This window comes from Balaenoptera borealis (genome assembly GCF_965194805.1).
Source record: "Balaenoptera borealis genome assembly, contig: HAP1_SCAFFOLD_905, whole genome shotgun sequence".
NCBI classification, from domain to species: Eukaryota; Metazoa; Chordata; class Mammalia; order Artiodactyla; family Balaenopteridae; genus Balaenoptera; species Balaenoptera borealis.
This window is the reverse complement of record NW_028123299.1, coordinates 133436-144441: the sequence shown is the minus strand read 5'-3', so window position 1 is coordinate 144441 and position 11006 is coordinate 133436. Positions and strand designations below refer to the sequence as shown.

Here is an 11006-nt window from a genome sequence, read left to right as displayed (position 1 = left end):
GAAGAGCCCGTGCGCCGCAACGACAATAAAGATCCCACATGCCTTAACGAAGGTCCCGCGTGCCGCAACTAAGACCCAATACAGCCAATCAACCAATCAATCAATCAAGTGGGGCGGGGGGAGCAATACAGGAATTTCCCTGGCAGTCCAGTGGTTAAGACTCCAAGCTCCCAATGCAGGGGGCACGGGCTCGATCCCTGATTGGGGAACCAAGATCCCACATGTGGCACAGCGTAGCCGGAAAAAAAACAAAAAAAGCAACACATACCCTACGGCATTTATCCCAGAGAACGCATGTTCGCACAAAAAAAGGTACACAAATGTCCACAGCATCTCTATCAGTAATAGTCAGGAAATGGGAAAAAAACTCAGATGTTCTTCAATGGGCAAGTGATTAAACAAACTGAAGTACAGCCAAACCATGGAATACTACTCAGCAATTAAAAAGAAAGCGGCACTGGGACCTCTCTGGTGTTCCAGCGGTTAAGACTCTGCACTCTCAATGCAGGGGGCCCAGGTTCCATCCCTGGTCAGAGAACTAGATCCCGCATGCTGCAACTAAAGACCCGCACAGCCAAATAAATAAATAAATAAATATTTTTTTTAAAAAAGAGGAGCACTGTTGATTCATGCAATTTGGATGACTCTCCAGGGAATTACACTGATTGAAAAAGGCCAATCCAAAAGGTTGCATACTGGGAATTCCCTGGCGGTCCAGTGTTTAGCACTCAGCACTTTCACTACCTGGGCTGGGTTCAATCCTTGGTCGGGGAACTAAGATCGCACAACCGGCAGCGCAGCCAAAAAAAAATTTTTTTTACTTAAAAAAAAAAAAAGGTTACACACTATATGATTTTATTCACATAACATTCTTTTTTTTTAATTAATTAGTTAATTTATTTTATTTTTGGCTGCGTTGGGTCTTCGTTGCTGCGTGTGGGCTTTCTCTAGTTGCGGCGAGCGGGGGCTACTCTTTGTTGCAGTGTGCGGGCTTCTCGCTGCGGTGGCTTCTCTTGTTGCAGAGCACGGGCTCTAGGCACGCGGGCTTCAGTAGTTGTGGCACGTGGGCTCAGTAGTTGTGGCTCCCGGGCTCTAAAGCGCAGGCTCAGTCGTTGTGGCGCATGGGCTTAGCTGCTCCGCGGCATGTGGGATCTTCCCGGACAAGGGATCAAACCCATGTCCCCTGCAATGGCAGGCAGATTCTTAACCGCTGCGCCACCAGGGAAGTCCCACATAACATTCTTGAAATGACAGGTTGCCAGGGACAGATAGGGCCGGGGGAGTGGGAGATGGGCCATCTTCCCCAGGGGGTATTTTCCCTTGATCATCTGCACAAAAACTTTAATTGCAACTTTATCCACTGCACTATCAGATCACTATGATTTGGTGGGGAGTGGGGGAGCAGCAGTGGCTATAAAATGGCATCAGGAGAGATCCTGTGGGATGGAAATGTTCTCTATCTTGACTGTGTCAATGGCAATACCCAGGTTGTGACAGTATACTATGATTCTGTAAGATGTTACCATTGGGGAAAACTGGGTAAAGGACACACAGGAGCTATCGCACTATTATTTCTTACAACTGCATGTAAACCTACAATAATCTGTACACAAAAAGTTTAATCAGAAATGAAGGCAACACATGCCTCTTGTAACAAGTAAAACAATAGTCTGTGGTCAGTCTCTTTCTCTACCCGTCCCATTCCCTCCCTCTTGAGATAACCATGCAAACTCACTGCTCATACAAACAGGCATGCATTTAATACTTTCTGTTTACTGTATCAAAATGGGATCATACATACTACATATTACCCTGCAGCCTACCTTCTTCACCCATCATCCCTATATCATAGAGAGCTTAAAAAAAAAAAATTTTTTTTTAAGTGCCAAGCAGGATGGCAGGTATAGAAAATTTTCTGACTAGGGCAAATCTGACAAATGTTTACCGTGCTAATGTGCCATAGCTCAGCCAGGTGCATTCAGTGAGAGCACAATATGCAAGTAGCATTCTAAAGAGATCTGCAAAAAATGCAAGGTCTTCAGCAGCTCTTCGAGGATCCCATCCCCCTCTCTGCCTCCTCCATGGAACCATCCCATGGAGGTTGAACAGTTTAACTCCATTTGCCCCTCCTGCTGTTTGTGCTTTCGTTGTATACTTCTGTTCTACATCTCCACAAGACATTATTATTGTCACTTATTTACAAAATAACATATAAATATAAAGGTGTATGTACCTGGGTATATGTACATGTATATATTAGACACACACACACTTTAAGTGCTCTTTGTTCTTTCCTGCAGTTGTGTTCTTTTTTTTGGGGGGCGGGGGGGGCAAGTTTTTATATTGGTAAAGTTCTGTACTACTAGAAATATAAGATTTGAAAAGAAAAGTGAGACTTGAGGATCATCTGTGGAGCTTATCCTCATTCTCCTGCTGACGCATTATATGTTTATAATTTGAGAACTGCAGATAAATACAAACTGGTCTTCTCCATACTTGCTCACTAAGGAATTCCTCATTTCTAGGAAACGTCTATTTCAAGGAAAGGAAAAAAACAAAAACACCTAGTGCACTAGATGATTAAAAGGTACACATTTTATAGCCTGAGTTCGAGAAAAAAATTACCCAAGAAACGGCCTTTTTCCCTAGGAGCCAGCTTCTACTAGGGGAGTCTAGGGTTCTCTAGGCAAAGAAAAAAAACTTGCCAGTTTAAACAGAATAACAGAAACGTTCAGCCAATCAAATATACAGAACTCATCACTTGCAGTGAGGAATGAAAGGCCTGTATCAACAGAAACAATAAATGGCACCGGCAACGTCTGCAACAGAAAACAAACAGGAAATCCTTTAAAAAGCCAAAATTGCAAAGACAGATGAACAGGGTATGAAATTACACGCCGGGCAATGCACCTGTTAAAGGAAAAGAGGCGCACACCAAGTCTGAAGTCTTAAGAATTCGGTGTTTAACACTACTTCTGCATGCTGCCCAGCAGAAAACTCGGGTCCTGGCTTAATCCACAACGCACACTTCATTTAAGGAGGTGAACTGCTTGGTCTGACTCAGTTTCTTATTCTGTAAAATGAATGCAACACAGCTGTCGTGAGTCCCCAAAGAATTCTGCACAAACGCTTTGTAACTCCAAAGTGCTGTGCAAATCAGAGCAGCCCTTCTCTCCTTCACATTCGTTGGACTTAGAATTTCAGAAGTTTAGCTGAAAATACAGACGACTCGGAAGCAAGGGACTGAGAGTGGCCCACACAGGTGGAAAGAAATGCAGAAACTGGAGCACCTCATACAAACCGCAAGAGACCACGTTCACGTGCACACGTTATCAGTGACAGAAAACGCCACCGGTAGCAACTGTAAACCACTGAGAGGACCAGCAACGACATGTGTCCAAATCCAGCCGGCAGCACAGCCTCGTCGGCGGCAATGCCTTAAACACAGCTCCCCGCACTCCGCGGCCTAACAAGATCCACTTTTTCCAAAAAGTTTAGCAACTTGCCAAGTACACTGGCGTAGTTCACCTTTTTTAATTGCTAAGCAAACATGCAGGGGAGTTGAGACAATCAAGGGAATGTTCAGCCTTCCTCAAAAATAAGATCCAGGAAATTCACGTTTTGCTTGAACAGTTTCATGTCTAAAACTGATCACAAACCTCTGTTTGATGTTGTTTTCTCGCTGCTGGCCAATGAGCCCGGGAAAGAGAACCAATTCTTTCAAACAGGGAGGGCTCTCTGCACTCTTCAGCTAAACCAGCGAGGCTTTACCACCGTCACGTTTAAAATAATGAGGAGGATGCCTCCATAGAGTTTACCGGGCTGCGCTAATCACGAGGGGCCTCGGGCGCCCAGGGCGGATCCCAGCGCCGGTGGCCGCGGGACCGGACGCCCTCCCCGGGACCCCCCCAGGACCCCCTCCCCGGGACGCGGCCGCGGGACAGGACGCCCCCCAGAACCCCTGCCCGGGACGCAGCTGCGGGACAGGACGCCCCCCAGACCCCTGCCCGGGACGCAGCTACGGGACAGGACGCCCCCCAGAACCCCTGCCCGGGACGCGGCCGCGGGACACGAAGCTCCCCCCTCCCCAGGAACCCCTCCCCAGAGCGCGGGCCTCGCCGCCGTCTCGCAGCACCCGCCGCGCTCACCGCGGGCCGGGAGCCCCCTCAGGCCGACTGGCCCCCGCCCGCCGCCCGGCCTCCCTCCGGCCCGCGCCGCCCGCCGCGCTCACCGCGTTTTTCTTCTGCACCATCTTGTCCATCTTCTTGGCAATGCGGACCACCTCGTCCTCCATGGCCCTGGCAGGCCTGCCCCGCGCCGGGCCGCGGGGGACGGGAAACGAGCGGAGCTGGCCGGGCGGCAGGTAAGCCCAGGCGTCGGCGAGGGCCCTCACCAGGCGTCACCGAGGCGCTTCTTCACTCACGACGACTGCGACGGCGGGGGCGGCGGCGGCGGCGGCGCTCCTCCCACGCAGGCAGCGCCAATCGAGCTCCCAGCTCGCGGCGGCGACGGCGGCGGCGCTCCTCCCACGCAGGCAGCGCCAATCGAGCTCCCAGCTCGCGGCGGCGACGGCGGCGGCGCTCCTCCCACGCAGGCAGCGCCAATCGAGCTCCCAGCTCGCGGCGGCGACGGCGGCGGCGCTCCTCCCCCGCAGGCAGCGCCAATCGAGCTCCCAGCTCGCGGCGGCGGCGGCGGCGGCGCTCCTCCCCCGCAAGCAGCGCCAATCCAGCTCGCGGCGGCGGCGGCGGCGGCGGCGCTCCTCCCCCGCAGGCAGTGCCAAGCGAGCTCCCAGCTCGCGGCGGCGGCGCTCCTCCCCCGCAGGCAGCGACAATCGAGCTCCCGGCTCGCGGCGGCGACGGCGGCGCTCCTCCCCCGCAGGGAGCGCCAGTCGAGCTCCCAGCTCGCGGCGGCGGCGGCGGCGCTCCTCCCCCGCAGGCAGCGCCAACCGAGCTCCCAGCTCGCGGCGGCGACGGCGGCGGCGCTCCTCCCACGCAGGCAGCGCCAATCGAGCTCCCAGCTCGCGGCGGCGGCGCTCCTCCCCCGCAGGCAGCGCCAATCGAGCTCCCAGCTCGTGGCGGCGGCGGCGGCGGCGGCGGCGGCGGCGGCGGCGGCGGCGGCGGCGCTCCTCCCCCGCAGGGCAGCGCCAATCGAGCTCCCAGTTCGCGGCGGCGGCGGCGGCGCTCCTCCCCCGCAGGCAGCGCCAAACGAGCTCCCAGCTCGCGGCGGCGGCGGCGGCGGCGCTCCTCCCCCGCAGGCAGCGCCAATCCAGCTCGCGGCGGCGGCGGCGGCGGCGGCGGCGCTCCTCCCCCGCAGGCAGTGCCAAGCGAGCTCCCAGCTCGCGGCGGCGGCGCTCCTCCCCCGCAGGCAGCGCCAAGCGAGCTCCCAGCTCGCGGCGGCGACGGCGGCGGCGCTCCTCCCCCACAGGCAGCGCCAATCGAGCTCCCAGCTCGCGGCGGCGGCGGCGGCGGCGCTCCTCCCCCGCAGGGAGCGCCAGTCGAGCTCCCAGCTCGCGGCGGCGGCGGCGGCGGCGGCGGCGGCGGCGGCGGCGGCGGCGGCGCTCCTCCCCCGCAGGCAGCGCCAATGGAGCTCCCAGCTCGCGGCGGCGGCGGCGGCGGCGCTCCTCCCCCGCAGGCAGCGCCAAACGAGCTCCCAGCTCGCGGCGGCGGCCGCGGCGGCGCTCCTCCCCCGCAGGCAGCGCCAATCCAGCTCGCGGCGGCGGCGGCGGCGGCGGCGCTCCTCCCCCGCAGGCAGTGCCAAGCGAGCTCCCAGCTCGCGGCGGCGGCGCTCCTCCCCCGCAGGCAGCGACAATCGAGCTCCCGGCTCGCGGCGGCGACGGCGGCGCTCCTCCCCCGCAGGGAGCGCCAGTCGAGCTCCCAGCTCGCGGCGGCGGCGGCGGCGGCGGCGCTCCTCCCCCGCAGGGAGCGCCAATCGAGCTCCCAGCTCGCGGCGGCGGCGGCGCTCCTCCCCCGCAGGCAGCGCCAATCGCGCTCCCAGCTCTGTTCTTTTGGTTTTTTTTTTTTGAATTCTGAGATTTTTCATTTGAAGTAAATCTTAAAGCTATTAAATTCACAAATATGCTAATTTAAATACCCAATTCTATTATCTAAAACACACATTGCAAACATACAAATATCTATTCTCTCCACATGTCAGAGCCCATTCATTTCATGGTTTGGAAATGGGGAGAATAGATCCCCTTAAACTGCAAGTCAGCAGGTGTTTCTTTACAGTTAACTTTAGCAAAATTCATACAAAATATTAATGAACAATGATCTTCTTTACTTGTTAACTCACAAGGAAACACCTTCAAAACTGCATTTTGTTAAAGTTTCTGTACTAAAATGTAGAAAAACTGAACTACACAAATATTGAAAAGTTTAAAATTCCTTAATTTTTTATTCCTGGTACCACTACCACAATTTACAGGGCAATATACCTGATGTAATGAAAAGAAAAAGACAAAGCTACAACAGATAAAAGACCTCAGGAATGTACATCTAATTGACCCTCCGTTGCATGAATCAATAGCTGCACTTTTTGCAAACTGTGGCTAGGACAGTCCTGAACAAGAAGGGTTTCCTGTTTAAGCTGCAGTAACTTTTCTGACTATGGATCATCGTTCCTTCTGCGGCAGGTTTTTACAGTTCCTCTAATGCATTTGGGACGACTGTCTCAAAGTAACCTGCAGCTTTCCTGACAACTCCTCGCTCTCTCTCCTGCTAAGAACTGTAGCCCTTTTCTTCTGAGTTTTGAGAACCTTCTGCTACCATATCCACCACTTCCACCACCAGATCCATAACCACCACCATAGGGACTTCCCGAGCTTCTTCCACCAAAACTGCCCCCCTTCATGGGTCCATAATTTGATTGCTGTTGTCCACTATAATTTCCAAAATCATTATAGCTCCCACCACCACCACCATAGTTACCTCCAAAATTTCCTCCTTCATTGTAAGCATCATATCCTCCACCACCGCCACCATATCCACCATCTTGGTTTCCATATCCTGGTCCACCACCACCATAGCCTCCTCTACTACTGTAACCAGGACCACCACCATCGTTACCACCGTCGCCTCCAAATCCGTTTTATCCACCATCACCTCCTCCATAACTACCTCTGCTGCCACCACCTCCACCACCATAGCCTCCTCTTCCACCAAAGTTTCCACCACGGCCAAAGTTACCTCCACCACCTCCAAAGTTTCCTCCACGACCCATAAAGTTGCCAGATCCACCTCCACGACCTCTCTGTGATCCAGCAGATTGCATTTCTTGTTTAGAAAGGGCCTTTTTCACTTACAATTATGCCCATTAATAGTGTGGTATTTCTGAACAACAATTTTATCAACTGTATCATGATCATCAAAAGTTACAAAAGCAAATCCTCTCTTTTTTCCACTCTGCCTGTCTTCCATAACTCCTATGGTTTCAATCTTGCCATACTTTTCAAAGTAGTCTCTCGAATTACATTCTTCTGTATCTTCTTTAATACCACCAACAAAAATTTTCTTCACTGTTAGACGGGCACCAGGCTTTACAGAATCCTCTCTAGAAACAGCTCTCTTTGGTTCCACTACACGCCCATCAACCTTGTGTGGTCGAGCACACATTGCTGCATCCACCTCTTCAACCCAAGAGTAAGTCACAAAACCAAAGCCCCTGGAACGGTTTGTCTGGGGGTCTCTCATCACCACACAATCTGTAAGTGTGCCCCATTTCTCAAAATGTTCTCTTAAGCTATCGTCTGTAGTTTCAAAGCTCAGACCACCAATAAACAGTTTTCTCAACTGTTCTGGTTCCTTTGGATCATGGCCCTCCTCCCCCCGGCGGCGGCGGCGGCCGGAGTCGGGCTGGGGGCGACCGGGCGGCGGTTTTACCTCCGTTTTGAGACCGGACTCGCCTCTTCCAACTCGAGTTCAATATGGGACCGAGAGCCCAGCTCTGTTCTATGTTGGGCCATTTTACTTCAGCCCAAAAAAATTTCTTCTAGTATTCCCTAAGGTCTGCTGGGGATCAGTTTTCTTATTTTTCATTTATCTGTATTTGATTTTTTAAAATTGATTCCAATTTTCTGTTGAGATTCTCCATATTTTAATCTATTAATCCCCATCTTTTACTCTCAATATAGTCATTTTAAAGTTCTGTGCTAACTCCAGAATCTGAATTCCCTCTAAATCAATTTTTCTTGGTTTTTTTTTTTTTTTTTTTTTTTTGTCTTAAGTTTTAGTCACTTTTTCCTGCTTCAGGAATTTCATAATTTTTGATTGTGTGCTGGACGTGGTGAATAAAAAATTCATAGAGACTGAAGATGCTATTACTTTGCACCAGAGAAGATTTACCCTTTTCTCTGTTAATCAGAGTGGCTGATCATTTCAGTCATTTCAGGAATTTTACTAGGTCAGAACTGGGTTGGAGCTTTAGTTGTCTCATCCTACCTATGATTTTTCCTAATTTGTGGCCTCCCTGGATTTTTGCTGTGAGCCTGACAGGTCTTTGATTCTTCAATAAATACAGTCAGTTATTGACTTCAGTCTTTCAGATGTTTGAATTCAGCTCTTTAGGCTCTCAGTTCTCACAGCTTCAGAGTATGGCAAATGTAAGGAGAGACCAGCTATGTATTTGTTGCCGTTACACTTTCTCAGTGAAAATTTGTCTCATAAACACTGAAACATTGCAGATGACTTCACTTTTTCTGACTCAGCCCCCTTCTTGGGGATGGCACTTCTGGGTTTTTACTGTGAGTCTGGTAGGTCTCTAATTCCTCACTTTGGAAAGTTCTCTCCCTCAGGCATTAGGTATTTAGCTTCCTGCTTTATATAGGTTCAAAAACTGGCAAATGTCTTGAAGAGGAGACCTAATGATTGTCACAGGCCCCTTTATCTAGCGGGATTTGGTTTGTTAGTGCCATGACTGTGCAGGAAATTTCACTCTGCTTTCTTGGCTCAGTCCCCCATCATCCTATACCACCCTGACACTAAGGAAATGTCCTGTGGGGGAAATCGGCTTGACATTCTGCTAGATTTCACTCCATCATGCCAGCAAATGAGTTCATCAAAAGATATGGTGATTTCTCTTTTCCAGTGGAGTATGTCTCCCTACACCAAACCCCTGCTCCAAATCTCTAAATGTCCCTCTCTAGCATATTAGTTGATATTGTTTCTTGATTGCTTCCTTAGCTCGATGATCTTTTATTCAAGTTTGTTTGCTCGTTGCAGCAGGAGTGATGGCCTGTGCCTACCTAGTGCAGGCATATTATTATGGAGATATGGCTTTGGTCCCAGACACCACAATAAGGAGAATATCATAAGAAAGCAAGTCACACGAGTTGTTTGGTTTCCCAGTGCATGTACAAGTTATGTTTATGCTATACTGTAGTCTATTAAGTGTGCAATAGCATTATGTCTAAAAAAAGTACATATCTTAATTTGAAAGTAGACTTTAAGAATGCTACCCATCATCTGAGCCTTCAGCAAGCTGTAATCTTTTTGCAATAGTAACATCAAAGATCACTGATCACAGATCATGTAACAAGTATAATAGTGAAAAAGTTTGAAATATTGTGAGACTTACCAAAACATGACATAGAGACACGAAGTGAGCAAATGCTGTTGGAAAAATGGCACCACCAGTAGAGCTGCTTGACACAGGGTTGCCACAAACCTTCAATTTGTAAAAAAAAAAAAAAAAAAAAAAAAAAAAAAAAAAAGCATTATCTGCAAGGTACAATAAAGTGAAGTGCAATAAAGTGAGGTATGCCTATACATCCTGCCTCAAAGCAGAAATCCTATTTAGATCACCTTTAATTTCTCTCTATGATATATCAATAGTTTTCTATTCTAATAGGGTTCTTACATTTTTTATTACACTTATTATTAGGTATATGATGTTTTGATGATAATGTAGATGGCATATTTTTTAGTTTTTAATTTTATAACTTTTCAGACACAGAAAAATGTTAGTGGAATTTTTTAATGTTTGGTCTCTTATCTGGCAACTCTTCTAAAAACTAACTGATATTCTAATAAGTTATCTGTAGATGGTTTTGGATTTTCTGTATCCTTAATTATATCAACTATGGAAAGTGACAGTATGATTTCTTCCTTTCTTAGCCTTATATTTCTGATTTCTTTTTCCTGCCTTACTGCTAATGCCATTTAATACTTTTACTAATAGGTTGAATAGAAAAGGTAAGAGTTGGCATTCTTATTTTGTTCCTAATCTTACAGTGGACGTTCTCCACATTTCACTATAAATAGGATGGTGGCTCTAAAGTTTTTTGTAGTTTCCCTTTGCTATGAGTTTTTAATCATACATAATTATTGAATTTTATCAAATGCTTTATCTGACTATACTGATATGATCATATACATTTTCTCCTTTATTTTATGGATGTGGTGCATGACATTTATTGATATTTGAATGTTAACTCACCTTGCATTTCTGGAGTAAAACAACTTGGTAGGAATTCACACACACACACACACACACACACACACACACACACACACATTCACTCACTCACACACTCTACATTTGATTGTCTAACATTTTGTGTATGATTTTTGCTTCTGTATACATAAGGGAGATGGGCCTATTTTCTTTTCTCATAATTGTCCTTTTAATTAGTGAATAGTATATAGAGGGTAGAGATTTAAAAGACCTTTTAAAAGGTCTTCTTCTTCTGTGATATAATACAATACAGTATTACTCCATTTTTTAAAAATGACCTTTTTCATTTTCAAATAATTTCAAATCTGCAGAAAAGATACAAACAGAGTTCCCTTTACCTCTCTCCCAGTTTTTCCTATTGCTAACATCTTATACTACCATAGTATATTTTTCAAAATTAAAAAGCCAACATTTATACATTACTATTAACTAAACTTAAGACTTTTTTTGGATTTCACCAGTTTTCCTGTTAATGACCTTTTTCTGTTCTAGGACCCAATCCAGTATATCACATTCCACTTAGTTAGTTGTCATGTCTCCTTAGTCTTCTCTGG

General features: G+C 48.4%; 1 pseudogene across 1 annotated transcript; it reads right to left on the bottom strand.

Moving 5' to 3' along the window:
- Positions 1 to 6719: 6719 nt before the first annotated feature.
- On the bottom strand, positions 6720 to 7691 carry LOC309621707 (heterogeneous nuclear ribonucleoprotein A3 pseudogene; annotated as a pseudogene). The gene is made up of 2 exons: positions 6758 to 7691; positions 6720 to 6726 (listed from the first exon to the last, which is right to left on the bottom strand). The product of its transcript is annotated as a heterogeneous nuclear ribonucleoprotein A3 pseudogene (transcript).
- Between the last annotated feature and the right edge of the window lie 3315 nt (positions 7692 to 11006).